The sequence below is a fragment of the Poecilia mexicana genome, unplaced genomic scaffold (assembly GCF_051168715.1).
Source record: "Poecilia mexicana isolate PSO_F unplaced genomic scaffold, ASM5116871v1 scaffold_11, whole genome shotgun sequence".
Classification (NCBI taxonomy): domain Eukaryota; kingdom Metazoa; phylum Chordata; class Actinopteri; order Cyprinodontiformes; family Poeciliidae; genus Poecilia; species Poecilia mexicana.
The window spans coordinates 16351620-16369071 of NW_028263380.1; the positions used below are offsets into that span (position 1 = coordinate 16351620).

The 17452-nt window shown below is 38.3% G+C and overlaps 1 protein-coding gene across 1 annotated transcript in view; it reads left to right on the forward strand.

Annotated features, from left to right (window-relative positions):
- Nucleotides 1–2088: 2088 nt before the first annotated feature.
- slc45a4a (solute carrier family 45 member 4a) overlaps nt 2089–17452 on the forward strand; it is a 51257-nt gene continuing 35893 nt past the window's right edge. The window contains exons 1-2 of the mRNA XM_015010590.2: nt 2089–2720; nt 4354–4437. The gene's annotated coding sequence lies outside the window, so the exon portion shown is untranslated. The remainder of the gene's footprint in view (nt 2721–4353; nt 4438–17452) is intronic.

Here is a 17452-nt window from a genome sequence, read left to right on the forward strand (position 1 = left end):
CCTGCTCGAGTGTCCTTGAGCAAAACACTAAATCCCTGCATGGCTGCTGATCCCCCGTGGGGCTGGTGGAGGTGTTTTTCACCTCCAGGACTCTGGCATTTACAATAGCCTGCACTTTGTGTGACTGTGCTGGACATTGTTTGGTAACATAAAGCCATAAGCAGCTGTTAATCTCCCAGCATGCAGCTCGACTTGTTCCTCGGCTCTAGTTGGGGATAGGATACGTTCTGCGTCTCCTGCTGAGTTTTTAATCACTTTCTCTAATCCATAAATCTTTACTTGGTAAAAGGGAGTTTCAGGTGTAAGCGGTCCCAAAATATACAGATTAGGGAACTAGCTTGGCTCAAAACCTTCTGCTGTTCTGCCAGAGACATTTTTCTTTACGGCATCAAGTCGCAGCTGCTCTTTGTCGTGAATTTGTTGCTTCAATTTACAGAAGCTGACGCATTTCTTTTTTTTTTTTAAACACTGATAAAGGTATGCATGCTAAAAACATTCTCACTAAAATTTGTAAATTTTATTTCAGTCAAGATCATATATATATATATATATATATATATATATATATATATATATATATATATATATATATATATATATATATATATATATATATATAATTTCATTTTTATTGGTTTGTTTTTGATTAATTATTGGAAAAATAAACCAATAACAAAATAATAATAATAATAATAATAATAATACTTTTTATTCCTCCTTGTTCATATGAATACTGTTAGTTTTCTTTTAAGACATTTCACAAGTTTGGTGCATACTGAGAGAGAAGATCTGTGTAGTTTTTCTTTTTCCAGTCACTTTTATGCAGCTAAAATCAGAACAAAAATTGTGGATATTGTTTGATTTTATTTTGATTAAAAATTGGATTATTTTGATTAATTTTATTTTGATTATGTTGTTTTTAGTGGATTATAATTTTGTTCTTATTTGTTTTATATTTATTTAAGATAAATAAATAAACATATTTATCTTATTTATAAATATAAATAAATAACTTTATGATTATTTAAAATACATACATATATATATGAAACTATGTATATATATATATGCTTCATATATAACTATGTATATATAAAGCAACCTTTAATTTTCTTTTATAAAAGAAGTGCACTAAAATAAAAACATAAATAAATTAGATACAATATTGGTTACTTTTACTCTTAGGGCTCTGATTCCTCTCTAATAGCCTCTTCAGTTCCTCTTGCAGGCTTTCTATATGATTTAGGTCTTTGGGCTGAAAAAAACCCATTGAAGCCAAACAAACCATGGTTGGTTTGTGTCTGGTGAACCATCATCATCCTTTTTACAGATCTAATGATGACCCACATTCAGATTTTTACCAGTGCCCATCAGATTTTTATTTGACATCTCTTGGCATGATAAACAGATCCTGAACGTTAAAAAGATTCTCAGAAGCATCTGGGGGATAAACAGGCCCACAGCATGACAGATTCGCCACAATGCAGGCACGTTTTTACATTTTCATCCTGTGCTTAAAGCCGAAACCATGTGGAGTGCTACCAAAAACTTTACCCTTACACTCATCTGACCATAGTTAAACTTCCTGTAAGTTTAGCAAGTTTTACTTTTATAGCTGTGGAACCAAAAGGGCTTTTTCCTGGCATGCCATCAAAACACGGTGAGCATGTTCACAGCACTCAATGATTGCTATGAAGACTTTTAGTGGCCCTAAGCAGTCACTCTGTGCTGCATTTCTCTGTTGAAGGGTTTCTTTTACCTCTCTAACCATCTACTTCCTGTTTGTGGTGAAAGATAAATACAAGTCCTCATTCAGCTTGGTGCACAGTGGCAAAAAGAGAAAAGACTTCTGTGTCCTGTCAGACATCACTTTGGGACACAGACAGTTATGAATTAACACATAAGCTCTCAGAAAATCTAATTAACTTTAAACTGTAAAGTATAATTAAGATAAAATTCCCTATGCACTTTAGAGATTGTTGGCGATGTCAAGATATTGTTTGAAGATTCAAATTTATGTTTTTATTTCATTCAGTTTCAGATAATGTTGATGCTTTACCAAGGGCGACACCTTTTCTGTAATAGGAAATAAACTTATTGTACTGAATTGTGTGAACGTGACTGGGTTAGAGTTAATGCAGAAAAATAAACAATGTGTCACCACATCCATAGAAAAACAAATGACAGCATCATTTATGCTGTAAAATAATTTTTCTGAATGACATTTTCCTTTACCAAGAAAATAAAAATGTCAAATCAGTTTAAAATGTATCTTATGTATTTTTCTTTCTTTCTTTCTTTCTTTCTTTCTTTCTTTCTTTCTTTCTTTCTTTCTTTCTTTCTTTCTTTCTTTCTTTCTTTCTTTCTTTCTTTCTTTCTTTCTTTCGTTTTGTGTTCATTGGATCATTATTTATAATCACGTATCAAATAAATAAATATCCTGCCACTCAGTTGACAATGCGATACGTCGAGATGATGTCACTCGACGAAGCCCCGCCCCCTTATGCAAAACAAGCCGTGTCGTCGACGGAAGCCAGGCGCTGCGTCTCGTCTTCCGACAGATATTCCTTTAAAGGCGCATTTAAAGCCCTGGCTTCAGTCGTAGGAGCAGCGGACAGCCTGTGAAGCAACAGCATTCTGCCGCAGAGCCAGAGCAGCGACTGTCCGACCTCCCGGAGGACACAAACACCGAGCCAACTGGCTGTCAACGACCCGGCGAGGTGAGCGCAGTGTCCGGTTAAAAACAGCAACAACAACAACAACAACAGTGGTGGGGGACGGATTTTGCCGTCCCCCACCACCAGCAGCAGCTGCTGCTCCTGGTTGGCTCTGAGAGCCAGGATACTCAGCATCTCAGGTTGCTGCTGAAAAGGAGGAGGAGGAAGAGGAAGAGGAAGAAGAAGAAGAGAGGCATTTACATTACTTTACAGGATATATCAGGTTGCATTAATTTCTCCTGCGCTCATTAGGAAATGTGCATTATTAGAATTTGAGATTAGCAGTGATTGTTGTTGCAGTTTGCGCAAATGTTTCGTTCATTTCTCTGCAGCTTCTTTTGTTATTAACCAGGAAGGAGCGGCTGAACGCACCAGAAGCAGTGTGAGGATTAAGACTCGTGTCTGTATTTGCTTTAAAGGTGTGATTTCCCACATGACTAGATGTAATTTTATCTCTTTAAGATCAGAGAAGATCGACACTTTTTGGACACTTTAGCTGAAACTCCGTCCTTCAGATTTTAAATTCGGCTCAGCAGTCTTTAATAAGGATCGCTTTCAGTTTGTTTTCCTCTGGGCATAAGAGGAAACTCCAAACTTTTATTATAAGAACATTCTGCTCACTGGTTTGTGTTGACATTTGTTGTACTTTCTATTAGATGTATTCCAAAAAAATATGCAAATTGTGCAAGGCAAATTGTGCCTTGCAAAAGTATTAGTAACCCTTTCTGTTTGTTGTATTTGTCTCTTTCCAAACACTAACCGTATTGTTTATTGTGATGCACCAAATGCATTATTGTAAAGTTGAAGAAACGTGATAGATGTGTTTTCTCCTGAGAATCTTTTGGTGTGCATCTCTACCAACGTCTTTCATCTAGTCACCCATTCGTATTTACAAAACAAGTTGAACTGAGAGTCTCTGTGAAACACCAATTTCCAAGTCTGGTTGCATATTCTAAGTTGGATATAGTTCTGGACTTTGACTAGGCCAGTGTAACACTTAGCTATGCTTTAATTTAAATCGTTCCATCATGTCTCTGGCTGTGTGTTTGGGGTTGTTGTGCTGTTGGAAAGTGACTCTCCTGTGTTTAGCTCCATCCACCTTCCCATCAACTCTGAACAGCTTGTCCCTGCGGCATGATGCTGCCAGCACCGTGTTTTACCATAGGGAACCATGTCATACATAGCCTTTTATTCTTCCCTTGAGTACAAAAGCATGGCACGCTTTTCCGAATTTTATTTAAAAAATGCTCCAAACCCATCCAGGTTTCATTTTCTTTTCCTAGTAAAATTTATGCTCAACTTTCTGTTGTTTTGTCTAAAACGACAACTTAAGATGCTTCGAAAGTTTGTGCAGCAAAACCTTTTGCAAGGTGCCTTCTGCAAATAAATCTGAATCCGAATCCCGCTGCGAGGAACCGGAGAAGCAAAACATGAATAATTTCTTTTGCGTGTGTGTGTGTGTGTGTGTGTGTGTGTGTGTGTGTGTGTGTGTGCGTGTGTGTGTGTGTGTGTGTGTGTGTTTGCTGCTGCATTGATTTAATGTGCAGTAAAAGCTGAAATAGTGCTGCTCTGTACACACTGTGTGCTGATTTGTTAAGTCTCACCTCTTCGGTGTCTGTTTGTGTTCTTGGTTCAGACTCGACTGCCCGGCTTCACGTTAACGGCCAGGACCAAAGGAACAACGTCTCGGGGACATTTATGAAGCTTTCGATGCCTTTTGGTGAGTCTCTTCTGGATGATCTACTTCTATGATTAACAAGTCAGTTTTGTAAACCAGACCAACAGTGCAATTAGAGCTTCCCTGTATTGGGTCATAACCTTTGGTTTTTGGAGTCACCTGACTGGTTTTGCAGAAAAGAACAAAAAACACGCTGCCTCTGAGGAAACTCCTTCCTTCTAAATCTGTCAGGCTCTTCGTTTCATTTTGTTTGCGTTGCAGTTTAGGTTTTGCTTTGTGTGCGCGCGCGTGTGTATGTGTGTGTTGGCGAGCAGCCGGCTTATGCTGAAGTGAAAGCAGTCGACTTCCTCTTGATGAAGTCTTTGCTGACTGTTGACGGCTGCTGTGTCAGCATCAGGTTATTACCAACTCATAAGATGCATGCAGACGCATATAGTCACAAGCTGAGAATGTCACATGAGCACACAATACATCTGTATGTAATGTGGGCACACACACACACTGACCTTTATAAGTCAGACAAATCAATATTTGACAGTGAAGATGCAGGACCAGGGTAGTTTTGCATAAATAAAGCCAGATTTGTAGACTAGTCGGCTTCTTTTCATCTCATGCCATAACATCCAGACTTGTGAATCCCTGATTTACTTGTTATTTCAGATCCACTCAACAGGTGAGCCCAGATATTTCAGTAGAGAAACACAAGGCTTTGCGGTGTGTTTTTGAGTTTACAATGACCCGTTCAAAATATATTATTCATACTGTCTGCAGTCGAGGTCATTGCACTCGCTGTGACTCTAGATCTGTTTCTGCATCACGAGAAAAGTTTTTGGGTCAGCTTAGTCAGCTGTCAGGTTCCTCAAAAACCGACATGTGCTGTAATGGGAAAATTTTTCTCTGGTGAAGAACTTTTATGTGTTAGAGTTGCACGTACAGCATTATCTATGCTTACATTTTTGTTGTTGTGGTTTCAAACAACTCACCTACATTAAATCTAAAGTTATGCAGACAATAACAAAGGGTTAAAATAATGAACATTGCTTTTGAAAAATTCTGAAACTGTTTTTACATGAAATAAAGATAATTGGTTTTTGACTTCGAAATAGCTTTTATTTAATGTCTTACTGAGTGTAAATATCAAAATATCACCACTAATTTTTTAAAAAGTAGATAAAACCGTTGTTTCTCCCTCCCACAATAAACAAAATGCTCTTTAAGACGAACTACCATTGCATTGACTCAAGTGTTGCTCTGACTTGATGGGCCTGACATTCTCACAGTCTGACCTCGAGTAAAAATCACTGACTTAGACAACCAACAGTCTAAGGGTTCAGGAAGATAAAGGTGCATTCAAAACTATTTGGAAATAACCAGATCTCCTCTTAATCTTAAAACAGGACTCAAAACAAGCATTAGAGTTACAGTAGTTTAACAAGATTTCCTTTTGTTGGGTCGTCTGCTCTGGTGCCCAGCCTGCAATCAGCTGCTTCACAGATGTGGCTGCAGTTTTAAAACGGCTCTGCGTAAATAAAAGCGTTGGGTGTTTTTGCTACCAGTGTGTTTCAACAGCTGGTTTAGGGGCAGCGCTGGAGTAAATATCGAACTCTTTTTTATTATCTCATAAAATACTGCAGACTATGGTAATGAAATGCAGTCGAGATTTTTTTGCATCAATAACTTCTTGCTAACCAGGTGAAGTGAAACGAATACAGGAAGTCGGTGATTAAAATCAAATGTGGTTCTTTCATATGACCCCTGTTCAGATGTAATTTGAGGTTTTAGTCTTCGCTTCCTTTTTTCAAGCCATTCTTTTATTTTTTATTTTTTTTGTCTTTCTCTTTCCAACACACTCGGACACGGGATCAGTTTTGTTCTGTTTTTTGTTTTTAATCCCGAGCTCTGATCCTTTGTGTACGTAACCCCAATCCCGTCTCCTGTGTGGTTCTGGAGCTCAGGTCTGAAGAAACAGGAGGACGAGAAATGAGTCGTCACATTATGAGCCAGTGGTTGTTTTTTTTTTTCTCACTTACAGCAGGGCCGTCGGTAACCTCCTCCTTATCTCACTAGATCTGCTGCGCGCGCGCGCACACACACCCACACACACACACACACACACACACACACACACACACTGTAGTTATAAAGACGCTTCACAGGGTTGACTTCCCCTTCTCTCTGTGTTTTGAGTTAATTTTCTGACTTTTCTTTATCTTTTTGTGACTCTTCCTTATTTATCTTCTGTTCTCATTCATCAAGCATCTAATAGCTTTTTCTAATGCTTTGTTTTGTTCCAGGTCTTTTAACCTCGTCACTTGCAGTCATATTCCTGCAACATTTCTGCTGTCAAAGTGACACAGTTTAGTTTTCCATCTATAATGATTGTTGTTGACTCAGTTACTTCAGGCATCTCAGCAGTTTTGATCTTATGATTTCAGTCTTCTTGAGGAGATCTTGTTGTTTGACACTTTGAATTGGATTTAAAGTTTTCTTTTTGATTAAAGTGTTCAGTTTTAATGTACATAAATGGAGCCATACAGTGTGTTAAAGGTGCGGTACGTGTTGCACTTAAAGCACAGATGTTGTTCTGTGTAAGTAGGGATATTTGCCACTAAGGCCAAAAATCTCAACAAACAACAAATAAAAACAATCAAATGTGCTGAATATTGAAAAATTAGACAAAAGGTCAGATGTGAACCTCAAAGTTTTGCTGAAAAACACCAGACACCACATGATCATGGTGTTTCCACTGTGCTGAAACATTGTAAACCTTACATGCATTTCTTTTTTTTTTTCTTTTTCTTTTTCGAAATTTGGATTTACAAAGCTTGCATTACTGTGAGAGCCGGAGAAAATTCAGGCAAGAATAATGGATTTAGCATTTGGATATTTTTTAAGCCACTGTCACAATGTCTTTACTTGCGAAACTAAGATAATTTTTTACATTCACTTGAATTCACAGCATAACATCAGAGGTTAACATGTCTCACTATGGTAGGATTTGCCTGGCATTTGCATCCATTAGCTGAAACCATTTTTTGCAGAGAGAATTAAATAATGTCATTGTACGACGGTATCAGACTTTTAAAAAGTTTTAGTTTTTTCAGAATTGGTAAAAACACAACTGACAACTCCTAGAATGACAGAACCGAACAATTAAAGGGCTGCAGAAATGATGAAAGTCGAAGACGCTTTTATTATTTGTCCATTTTCCTCCAATGCCAAAGGCAAAGCAGGGACAAACAAGATAAAAAGCTTATTCAAATTTGTCCTGACTGCTTTTTGTTCGGCTCTGCAGCCACAGGTATAAACGTATTGCTGTCTCTGCGTTTATTATCAAATCTAAAGTTTCTCTCCTCAAACTTTCGTCAAAGTCGTTTTGTCTCCGTCCTATTGGGTCGTTTCCAGTATAATTTTCAGTGACTCATCCTCACAAGATGTTCATCCAATGACTAAGTGAATCCCACTTTCTGATTAAATGGCTACAAAGAAACCTGTCTGGATGCCAGCGATGTCTGGTATCGTGTGTTGGTGTGATGCGTCGTGGCTCACTTTAGTTCATTTAGGGTGAAGCTCGCACACACACACACACACACACACACACACACACACACACACCACACCCTCCGCTTACACTTATCTCTCCACTGTTTGCCGTCACAGTTAAAGTTTACCTTTGCGGCAGTTGCCATATGTTCTGTGAGATATGGAGACATTTCTCCGCCACATGTTCAAGTCAGTTATTTGCTTGATAATTCTGATCAACTTGTTCTTACCTTTGAGATCATGGATGTTTTTCCTTCACTTTTGCACATTTTTGACATAAGTACTCAAATCTGTCACCTAAAAAAAATGGCCTCACCTAGAATGTTTTCATATTCTGTAAAATAACACGTTTGATTTGGATTGTTCCCAGTTACAAAAACAAGGAGAGCGCGTTTCCAATTTTGAGAACATGAGAGTTTTCACTTGAAAACCAAACAGTGCGCTGATTGTTTGCGTTCTGCATGTGAACAGAGTTTCTACAGACGACACCGTCTGAATGGGCCCGCTCTCTGTGAAAGGGGGAAAAAAAAAAAAAAAAAGAGGAGAGAAGATACCCGGCCGAGTGCCAGTAATGTCATTAACACTGTAATGAGACGCTCGGAGTGATAGCCGCTCTCTCGCTCGGCTTTCTTTAACAGGACATTCTTTCTTCAGTGATGGAGTTCATATCCGTACAAAATCGTGTTGGATGAACACGAACTGGGAAGCGATAAAACGCAACTTCGTAGCTCTTTACTATAGAATTTTGCAGTCATTTACAATAAAATGTATTTATTATTGAGTGCTGAAACAAACTGAAATGGCTTACTAAATATGTCATTTCTGAATAAATATACAGCCAAACTCTATAAAAATGATAATAACATTGTTTTCTTACTGCCTGACATTACATCATATTAAACTTTCTCCTGTTTTATGTCAGGTATTTTTAAAAAAATATTTCCATTTGTAAAAATATCATTAAAAAAATGCTAAGATTACTAGGGCTTTACGCAACTAAGAAATACTTAAAGGCCTAAAACATCTGATTAATTTACAATATTTGAATTAAATTGAGACTCACCTGTGGTTGTATTTAAAGGCAGCACTTTGAAAATGGTGCTTCCTTGTATAACACCTTAGGAAAATTATAAAAAATAAATGAAATGTATGTTTTTAATGTTCAGTGCTTAAGTAGATGGACAATTATGGTGTGAAATGCTGATATCTCCTGCAGCGCAAAGGAAAATATGCTGCAAAGATGCTGCGAGAAACTAGAGTGTCATCATCCACAGTGTGACGAGGCCAATCAGCGAGGAAGAAGCAATGTCTCCATAATTTACACAAAATCAGATTACAGTTTGCAAATGCTATGGAAAATAATTTTTGAGAAGAGCTGGAAGTGTGTGTGAGGGCGAGAGAAACCGGACTCGATTGCTCTGGTTCTGTCTGGAGGAATGAGCTAAAAATCCCAGAAAACTACAAAAGCTTTAATTCAACTCATATCTACCAAACACTAAGAAAACGTATGCAGACGTCTGAATTTAGGGGAAGTTTCAAAACGTTTCTCTCTCCTTTTATTCTGACATTTAGAAAACTGAAACAGTTCGGGTCGTCCTGTTTAGGAGGACCCAAACTATTTTAGTTTGACATTAAACCAGACTACAATAGATTAGTCAGTGAGCATATTTTCAAACCTGTTGATATGGTAATATTTGCATACAAACAAGCAATAAAAATATTTTGTTCTTGGCTGCTGTTTAGGGGAATGTAACAGAAAATCAAAATAATAACATCTGCAAGAATCTGCTCATATACGTCTGTACTAGTAAAACAACCTTTGTTGCCTTTACTAGCTTGTGTTTCGTCGTCAGTTTGCTGTTCACTTGTGTAAATGTGTGCAGGTCAGTGAGTTTGATATTGTTGATTTCATTTGCCGTTTTTTTTTTTTTTTGGCATTAAGCGAGCCTGCAGGAATGAGTAAGACTGCAGATCTGTGTGCTGTTCAGTGGAATATTCCACCAGATGAGTGGGCAGGGTCTGAAACTTGCCACCTTCGGTTTAGCGCCACTTGGAAGAACAGGTTTGCACAAGCCGTTATCGCTCTGCTTTTCTCTGTGTCAAAAGTAGCTGGTGTGAAATAATGCCGATCATGAGAGGGAAAACCTGTTGTGCTTATCTCCTATCAGTCTGCAGGCTGTTGGGTGGAGCTGAGGAGTGTTTTTTTTTTTTTTTTTTTTTTTTCAGTGACTCAGAGGCGTGTTTTTCTTTAAAAGACACGGCGGGGGAGTGTGGCAGACAGTGACTGCATCTGAAAAAGATGAAACAGCAAAAAAAAAACAAAAAAAGAAGCCAGAGTCGATCTGCTTTATATTGCATATTTGTTGTTTAATTTAACGTCCTGTTTGACTACCCTGGAGGCTGAAAGCTTCAGGCTGGAGGGGAAGAGCATCCACACACACACACACACACACATAAGAAGCCCCCGCGTTCACCCACTGGGTCAGGAAGACAGGATGCAGGTGGAGGTTGCAGTCTTGCACCGTAGGGTGAGCGGTCTTGAAATCAGAAAGGAGCACGGCTGATTCTGAGCCGAGGCTCGACACTGGAGGAGGAGCAGAAGTAGGCCAAGGCTCATCTGACCCCCCGCTCTTTAAAACATCCAGACCTGCTGGAGTTACGGCGACTTTTACACAAAGGTGGGGGTCATCTGTTCGTGTTCGGCTTGTGAAGCGAAGGTTTTTGGGTCAGTGGATTACATTAAAAAAACGGCGCTAAATTCATGAGATACTCGACGCCACGTTGACATTTAGAGTCTAGACGGATAAACAGGCCCCCTAGATTAAAATAACAGTTTGTGTGTGAGGTCGGTCAGTGTCCTCAAACTGTCTGATGGTGTATAAGAAATAAATAAACATCAGAATATAATGCTGTTATATGCCGTTTCAAACACTCATCAGTGTGCAAAACGCATCCTGTCCGTCATCTGAAACCTGGAGGAGCTCATGGAAATGTTGGAGAGAAGTTGTGACATGCATAACAAAATGTATGTGGGTTAGCATGCTCGCTCTCTGTGGTGCTAACTAATCTGGCTGTGGACTGATTACAGTAGGTATGTAGGCCAACCAGGGTGCTAACTAGCCTGCTTAATAACCAGCAGGGCTGAAAATATTCACTGCTCCTGTCGTTTTCTGCTCATGTTGGGCTAACTTTTCCTGTATATTTTAAAGTATCAAGTAGCTTTTATGAGGTAGGAAATGCACAAGATAATGCTGTTTCCTTTCTAGTTTTGACATAGATCTAAATTTAATCCTTATGAATGTGCATAAAGTTTCTCCCTTCTTTTATTTTATGAAATGAGACAAGAAATGACCAGTGAGTGAGTACAGATTTCTTCCCATGTTGGTGACCCTGAAAATTCCCAGACATTATATGGCGTCACTACAAATGTCACAATGAATGGTCCTCTGTTTATATTGATGTAGATTTTTGCTTTCTCCATCTTGGCACTAACAAGAAAAGCTAATATTTACAGTGTACCGCTTTTGGGGGTTCATAGCCAATCAGCAGCAAGGAAAATTAGTGGTGTTCCTGGATTGGCTGGTTTGAAAAACACCAGCCAATAGCATGTCAAGTAGTATTGCACTGACGTAGTTCAGCTTCCCAAGTTGCATTTTAAAAATTTGTTTGGATATGTTCCATGCAAACAAAGATTTTCCATAAATAATTTGGAGTAATCAAAGTCCGCCTACACTGAACTGTGAATATCTGGACTCCAGTGTATAATTGGCACTTTTCTTGTTTGAATAAACTAAAATTAGGTCATGACTCATGTTATAACTTTTTTGTGTGCGTTGGCACAGTGAAATGTAATATTTTTACTGAAAGTCATCATGCCATACAAATCTCTGGCTGATTTTTTTAGCTAGCCATTGCTATTTATTCTTTTTTTTTTTTTTTTTTTTAGCCTGCTGGGATCTAAACGAACAGAAAAGTTAAACCACGTGTTGTTTTTCTCTCTGTGGCTAAAATCACTGTGAGCCAAACAAAGAAATGCAGTAGTTGCTTCATTTTACTATTTAATGAGTGTTAGTGGTGAGTCTTAACTCAAAGTTTGACAAATGTTGGATCAGTTCTGCTTATGCTGTTCATGCGACGACAAAAAATGTTTTACTGTTTCTGTGTGTCCACATTACGTTATATTCATAAAAGCTGGTGTAGTGATTCCAGCCCTGCGTTATTAGGAGGCGATTTGTCATTGATGCTGCTGCTGCTGCTGCACGTTGATGCACATGTGCCCCCTCCCCTCCTTCTTCTGCAGTTCTGCACTGCAGCAGTTCCGCACTTTCTGCAACACATCCAGTCTGTTGTTTAACTCTTCCAACGTCCATCCCTCTCTTCCTCTCTTATCCCTGCCATCTGCTTCCCAAAGCTGGGAGTGTGGTTGCTTTCCTCTGGATGTCATCACCTGCAGCGTTCAGATTTCCTTAAACTTCCCTCCGTGTAGCACCGAGCTATGCATGCTTCATGATGAATGCATCCTAAAGCGATGCTTTTAACAAAGAGACCCTCGTAAACATTGTTGTAGTGGCATGTGAACCTGATCCTGAGGTAATCTATATGCTGCTCCATTTGGGTCAGGGCCGCGCCGTTTGTGGCGCGCTCACGTGCCTCAACACCAAAATTCATGTCACCTACAAATAGACATGGTTTTGAACGAGTCGGGTGGCAGAGTTCCTAGAAACACGCTTCACTGATTCAGACACACAAAGGTTGGAGGGCCAGAAAACCAGGCATTGTCTTCAAACCCTGTGACGTTTTCCACTTTCTGTCATGCTACAACCAAAAATGTAAAGAGATTTTACTGTAATTGTTATGCATAAAGAAGTGGAGGTAAATGTACATTTTTTTCCAACAACTTTTTTCTGAAGTTAAAGCTCTCTTTAGCTTTATACTGCTGTGTTCCTCGGTCTTCTTATTGTGAATTTACAAAAAGAAAGACTTGAAAACAGAACATATTTCACTTGGTGAATTCAGTTACTGAGATTTTCAATAATATTCAAATGAATAAAATATGAGTGTGTTTTGCTAAGCGGTAACTTGTCTTTAGAAATAATCTTTTGTCATTAAATTTTTGTTTTTCTGGATGGATTGAGTTCTCTGTGTTTTTCTGCTTCCTGTCTTGCTCGGTTGCATTTTAAATCAATCCAACGCTCCTCTTTAGCAGACCGAGTTGTTGAAAACAACTTTACATTTTCCAGTGTAAATGTATGCAAGCCGAGCCAGTCCTGTGTTTTGCTTTGTTGTTTTTTTTTAGCTTTGATACCCTGCAGACCCTCAAAATAAATCACTCAGGAAAAGATGAATCGGGGATCATTTCATATTTGGTGATTCTTAAAAGCAGATAAAGATTAATATTTTGCTGAATAATAAGCATGACATTTGTTTAAAAATAAATCAGGATGTCATTTCCACAGTCTGTTAGACCATTAGCATTTAATGTGTTATCGTAACATGTCAAACCAGTTATGTTGGCCATATTACTGCGCAAACCTTTTAAACCAGTTTAATTTGATTTTAAAAGTTGTTTTCTTTGTGGTAGCATCGCTCCTTGGCAATACCTCTTATACCACTTTAAAACCTTTTTATTTTCTCTTAAATTGTGCAACACCTGAAAGAAAATGGATTTATGGGTTAATGAGCAAAGTGGAGGACAGTGGTTACACCCATTTAAAAAGCTCATTTTCTTATTGAATCTCGTTTGTTGTATGTTGGATTGCCTGGTTGAAGTTTAAGAAACCAAACAAGTTGGAAATGTAACAATTTATTAACTTAACATAACATCTTTTTCTATTTTCCCCCAGAAAATATATATTTTTTACCACTTCTGTAGTTGTTTTTCTGTAGATTAATTTTAAATACTTGTCATTTTCTTGTGGTTGCTCCACTACACTTTTTTTTATCCTGTTCATATCAGTTTATATGAATTAAGCATTTTGCAACTTAAATTTGGCTGCGTTTTATTTTTCAATGCCTGCAACTTCGACCTCCTCTGACTCAAGTAAGCTCTCATACAGCATACTTAAACAAATCTCACCAAAAATGTGCAAAAAACTGAAGTTTAAGACCCAGAATCATTACTCTTAATAACTTAAGTCCGTATAATCGCCTCGAGTGTATAAACCTGACTGATAATGAAGAGAAATTGCGTGGAAACTGAGACGGTACATGCAGTGAGCAAGTCTGAGCTTGCCTTAATGTCATGTTTGTGTGACAGGTAATCTGCTCTGGTACAGGAATAAACACTCACTAAAATAGACCTGTGTGTACGGGCGCTGATCTGAGGAACACAGGAGACGATGCTCTTAATTTGTCCCTCTCCTTGAACTTTACAGACACCTCCTTCACGTACCATCTGTCATAATTATACCCCTCTCGTCTCCACCTCTTTTTTTTTATACTTGGCTTTAATTTACTGACGTCTGTGAGTGTTTTGCTTCAGTCCTTTACGCCTCTTTATGTGAGGCTGAATTTTGCTGTAGCTAACTGCAAAGGAGTATGAGCTGCAATTGTTTATAAGTTGAGCTCATGTTACCCGAACTTAAAGAAATAATAAGAGATCTGGAAGGAGAGCTGCATAAATCGGTAAAATCAGATCACATTCTCTACTTTATGTTGTATTAAAAGAAAAATAAATAATGGGAAAATGCCTTTAGTTGTCAAATCAGATAAAATTAGATTGAAAAATCAATTATTCCAATAATTTATTAAAATTGACATTTCTCAATGTAAAGAAATAATATCAAAGTAAATACATTTAATTTATAATCAATAAATATTTTATAAAAAATATAAAGAACTAGAGCGGCGTAATAAAATATTAAATTAATAAAAGTTAGAGACTCAAAATAAAAATAGTCCTACATTTTTAATCAAATTTAAAAATGGATTAAAAAATAAAAGGATACAATGAATAACAAAACATATTAAGCAAAAACTAAACCCCCAAAATAACATTTAAAAATATGTAAATGAAAGTAAAATTCTATATAATTTATCCAGAATTTTAGAATAAATACATAGTAAAATAGTATAAAAATATTATTGGAATTGAAAAAAGAACAAAGTAAATGTTCTAAAAACTCAAATAAATTAGAACAAAAGATAGTTGTCCTCTAGTTTCATGTTTTTAGTTGTTTTTGCTTTTATTCTAGATAGTTAGAAGTAATAGCCATTTCATGCAAAACACAAAAAAACTGTTTTCCCTCTCAGATAAATGTGACAAACTTTTCCAGCTAATTAAAGGAAAGAGACTCATAACTTTCTGGTTTTGAAGCTGCCACTTAAGCTTCCCACTTGCCGCCGCTTTGGCAGCGGCTTGTAAACATGTTGAGAAGTCGTTTGTTTTTGTTTTTTGACTACACCCATCTTCAAACTCTGACTTTGTTTTCATTTCTGGCGTTTGTCTTTGATTAAATCACCGAATCCCGTAAAGTTATCTTTTTGTGAGAACTGGCTTGCGTGTGGAGACGAGCACACTCACCTGCTGGTTGAAGTTCAAATGTGGCAGAGTGACATTTTACAGTGACACACATGATGAGTTTCACAATAAAAACATGGCAACACTTAGCCACTCGTTTCAATTCAGCATAGGAATGTAATCTGGGTCACAGAGAGTGACGGAAGTCTGCATGAGAAAAACAAACATGAGGACAATCAAGGCTTATCGCAACAGACTGCTGTATTTACCTACAATCATATATCTTCCATGCTGCAACTCCTCAATAAAAGCCAGATTTATGACGTTTCTCCTGGCTGAGCTGTGAATCCCCACAGCTTCTCCTGAGTTACCATTGGTGTGTCGGCTGATTCTCTGATGAAGGCTGATGGACTGAGCAGTGCTCTTGTGAGATATTCAAAGCTCTGGAAATTATTTGGAAGCCTCCACATGCCCCTTAAGCTTGCGCCAGCTTGGTAAACATGACTGTTGCATCTCCACCCTGCTTGGATCTTCTTATGATTCCCAGCTTAGCCGCTTAATGCTTGTTGTCATATTTGGAGGTTGGGAAAGATCTCAGCATTGAATCTGTGGGTGCTTGTTTGTAATTCTCTATTTTAAAGAGGGATGAAGATGACCTATTATACTTCCTTTAAGCGTTTGGGATAGGTCTGTGGACTACGAATAACACGTTCATTATGTTTTTTGCACAATCGTTCTTTGATAGTCTGCTCAGTTCTGCCTATTTTGAGCTCCTTTCAGAATGAGATGTTTCAGGACCTCTTGCCACTTCAAATCTAAATAAGTTGCTGCTAGACCCCCAACTCAACTCATAGATGCAAAACTATACAACCACACATTTTTGAAAAGCAGAAGTGGAGCCTCCCACACAACCAACAAGAATGCAACAAAGTGGTTTCTGGATCATAAGGCAACAACAAAACACTTGTCTTTTCCAGCAGCCATTGTACACGTAGCACATAGATTAGTAAAACTAGCTGACCAAAAGGGTCTGGAGCTCAGCTTGGGTTGCTAGGTGACAGACGGAACAACACTGGGGTTGCTAGGTGATGGGGAGAGCCTGCTGATTTGTGACGTTGTATTTGGAAAGTTTTAGAAACGCCTCATATTCCAGATGCCAAAAATCATCAACTTATCTCCAAAAACCAGCTTGGTGGGTTTTCTAAGCACTCAGTCTGAACCAGCAGAAACCTGAATGGAAGTACAAAAAAATTTGCAAAATGTGAATTTTGGATAATGGATCCCCTTTAACAATTAACAAAGTGTGTTTTTGCCGTGTATGGATACGAGTGTTTGAAGTGTGCAGGCTTGTTATGTAATCAACTTGGGTGTGTGGGGTCAGGTGAGGAGGAGCGTCTGTTTATGCGCGCTAAAACATTCATGACCATCTTCAGCGAGTCATAAATGTTAATGGCGACATGTGAGAACGCTGAATAATGGAGAGTAGAGGAACGAGGGGAAAAACCTCCATCTTCATCCATCTGTCGATCTCATCTCTCGGTTTGCTGGTCTTCCTTTTCCCTCTGACCTCTGCATCGTTACTTATTCCTCCCACTCCCCACATTCAAAGCCTCCTTTCCCTCCCTTTCTTTCATTTAGTTCTTTGTTTTGCTCAGAGGCCTGATGAAACTCATAAAGCTGTTGATGTGTGTGTGATGAAACATGTTTTCTCTGTGGGATTCATCCCAAAGAGACAAAAACACTCAGTGGGATTCAATGCTGTTAGAAACCTCCTCGCAGTCTGTTTATCTGCCTTTCTCTGTGAAGCATATTAATAGCTGAAGGCCTTCCTTCCTTCCCTCACTTATTCACTTTTTTATCTTTTTTTTTTTCTGTGCTCATATCTGTCGTTTTATTTTAGCTCCACACACAAGCCCTCTGTTCCAAACAGTAGCTCAGTCTGACGACGCTTCAGGTCGTCTACCACGTTGCATTCCTTCATCCTTTCTGTCCAGTTTTAAAGACTGTCCGAGTGTCTGCGAGGATGAATCATGTGCTTAGACTAATTAAAAAAAT